The 3,411-nt window shown below is 29.1% G+C and overlaps 1 long non-coding RNA gene across 1 annotated transcript; it reads right to left on the minus strand.

The window, feature by feature from the left end:
- Positions 1–345: 345 nt before the first annotated feature.
- On the minus strand, positions 346–2,490 carry LOC111085096. The gene is made up of 2 exons (XR_002609954.1): positions 2,387–2,490; positions 346–381 (listed from the first exon to the last, which is right to left on the minus strand). It is a non-coding gene; the product is annotated as an uncharacterized LOC111085096 (long non-coding RNA).
- Between the last annotated feature and the right edge of the window lie 921 nt (positions 2,491–3,411).

The following is a 3,411-nucleotide window of genomic DNA, read 5'->3' on the forward strand; positions in this document are numbered from 1 at the left end:
GTCATTGACATTTTTTACATTGTGTGAATGATCAGTTTACCTTTGAAGGTCATACCAGTTGTTTCCAAAATAGCTAGCCACAACAAAATCATTATAACATATCTTAAAGGATCACCTATAGCATAACTGACTGAGAGGAATACATACCCATCTAGTCTCATGTGAATGAATAATTTGAACTTCATGAGAAAGGCACAAAGCATAAACAGTGATGTAACATTAGTATATATTCTTTAATGTGAAAACTGTTACACTTTTACTTTGTATTTTACACACATATTCTTCAATACTATTACAATTAAAGTTCGAAGCATACAAGTTACTTATTTTTTTTTGTAAAACTCACCTATTCTAGCACATTTCCAGAAGATCCCAAGAAAACTGAAATAACAAAGTAAAAGCTCTCAAATATGATATTTCTTCACTTCCAAATTATAACAAGTTTAAACAATGGAAAAACCTATACAATAATCCTGCATGCAACATTATTTTTATAAACGACAAAGGACCAGTGTATTTAATTGATTTTGTCCTTTATTGGGGAAGAAGTTCCTTAGTTGAAGGGCATTCCTATCAGAACATGTAAGGTATATTTGAGGATAGGCCTTATTAGGTAATTTGAAAATTTTACCTTAATAACAAGGATTTACTACCTAAATAAGGTAAAATAACAGTTATTGAATGCTAATCAACTGTATGAATTGTTTAAGATTTTCATCAATAATTGTAAAACAAAAAACATTCTTTCAAGTACCTGCCTAATGTTTGATAACTTGTTTTAAAGTCAGTTACTAAAAATGTTATATGCTTGAGTCATTAAAACCTTGATAAGGTTATCTGTAAATGATTCTAGTATAAAACTTCATAGTTATAATAAAGGTTTGAGTATGTCTGTTTATGAAAGTTATTAATATAAAACCTAAAGAATTTTGCTAAAGTGTCTAAAATTGATGTACCACTAGTTTAATGTAAACAAGATATTATTTCAAAAATTGAAACCATTTTAACTTAGTTCACTGCACTAATCATTGTTAAGTATTTCACATGTGGGTCATTCTATATTGGGTTTTTATTTTCATAATTAGACTTAAATTCCTTACAAGTCTTTCTTTCAAGTCAAAATACAAATGGTATTGACATACAGGTTTGAAGGTTTTCAGGATGTATGACAAAGTACACCTAAAATATGAGAAGAACTCACTCTACCTAATTTCCTCAAAAGTGTCAAACCTGTAACCTTATATGTAATTTCTTAAGAATTAATTTGTAAATAAAGAGCTAATTTCCAGCCAAGCTCAATAATCTCTTCTTCAGGCTGAAATTAACAATAAATGACCTACAACATGTATTTAATAACTTTAATAATTTTTTCAGATGGCCAGATTATGTATACATTATTTGGAAACACACAATAACAGAATTTAAAAAGGATAAGTTTCAAACAGCTAAAAGTACTACATGTGCTTGATAAACCAAATTACAGTGGTAGCTTTTCACATAATCCAGATAACACTATCAATAGTTTGTCCAGTTATCAACTTAATAGTGCAGAAAGTTTTAGAGACATCATTTGCACTGCCATTTTCAAAACTTCATCCAATGGATTTCATTATGATAAATTAAGTTACTACAACACAGCTCACATAAATCTTTGCTTACTTGAATTTCATACACAGTACTCAACCTACAGTACCTAGTTCCCACAAAAACACAATTCACTTGAAATGCTTACATTAATGACACAGCTTAAGAATCACTTAGCAATACAAACATTGTGTGGGATAAATGAAAATTATGTTTAATAACATGTTCTGCTATAAAGTACACAAAATTTGCCTATAATGTTCTTAAAGAACTTCATATAACTATGGGATGTTAGCTAAAGAAGCATTGAAAGTTTTATTGACAATGCAGTTAACCTCTAATAATTTTGATATTTTACAATGTTTAGCATAATTATTAAGAAATGATCTGAAATATTTCTTGCATACTGTGTATTCTATTTTCTAATATAAAATTATACAGTCTTTTCCTGAAATATGTAATAGCTTACTGTGTTTTTTTATGAAAATGCTGAATTTACTGATGAAACATGCAAAATGCATGCATTAAATATTATAAAAAAAGAAAACATAATTTGCATGTGATTCAACTGAAAATTCAAATTCGGCAAGTAAATCAAAAGATGTTTCAAGACAATGAACATTAGTAACATACAATTCCAATATCCTACCAGAGGATTTATTAATGTTTGAATTGATGCAAATCTGTATACTTTCCATAGGGATAATATTTACACTGTACATAATTGCTTAACAGACAAAAATCTTGTTTCAATGGAATAAAGCACTTTCCTGAAAGTACGGGTAAGTCTTATGTTACTTACCCTTCTTTGTTTTTATCAAGGAGACGGGGCATGATTGATCTGATGTATGCACACGTGCAGATCAAGAGAAGTACAACTGTCAGAAGACTTTGGAAATTGAAAAGTGCCGACTACAGAATGAAGAAAACAAAGTTTTCATATAATGCTCAATTACATATAAAAGCAAGACAAAGATATTTACCATTCCTTAGTTTTATTTCTTCTCCATCCAGCTTGCATATTGAAAAACTTGTTTCAACAATTAGCAACTTAAATTGTTTCTCATATTGGATAATGTTAAAATTAACAGATAGTTTCTTTAAAATTATGCTAAATGTAAGAAAATGTTTAAACAGAGATTGGGCCCTTAAAGGATGCTGATGGCAAGATTTTTTTTATTGACTACTTTGAGATGATTGAGCTTTAAAATATTTTTCCTCTTTTGTTTTAAGATGTTTGCAATATTCTTGACCCTCAGCATTATATGGGAAATACGGAAATTGATCTGAATCATGTAGATATTAATTCCTTAGTAGTAAGTACTAAAACTGAGAAATTGAAAACAGATGCATGTAACTAAAGCACCAGAGCCAGACAGGGTCTCTCCTTTATTTTTGGTAGATCAATAGGTAGTGGGTAAGTGTCTGAGAATTGGAAAATTGCCAAGTTTATTTTTATCTTTAAACAGAGTGATAAGAGTTACTATGGAAATTATAGATCAGTCTTACTTCAGTAGTGGGAAAAGTTCAGAGTTTGATAAAAGAACCTTTAAAGAGTCTTTTAGCAAAATATGATATAAACTAAAGCCAACATGGATTCAAAAGGAAAATCTTACCTTACTAACCTATTATCTTTTTTTTAGATGATGTTATTTTGCAGCTTAACAATATAAAGAAGGTGGACTCAGTATACTGATAATTAAAAAAAAGCCTTTGATAAGATATCACATTAAGAATAAGATAAGAAAATCATATAGGTAAAAATTGGGGAAAAGATTAGTTAACTGAATTGTATAATGGATGGTTAAGTAAAATGGCATTTGCAAC

Source organism: Limulus polyphemus, unplaced genomic scaffold (genome assembly GCF_000517525.1).
Source record: "Limulus polyphemus unplaced genomic scaffold, Limulus_polyphemus-2.1.2 Scaffold235, whole genome shotgun sequence".
Classification (NCBI taxonomy): Eukaryota; Metazoa; Arthropoda; class Merostomata; order Xiphosura; family Limulidae; genus Limulus; species Limulus polyphemus.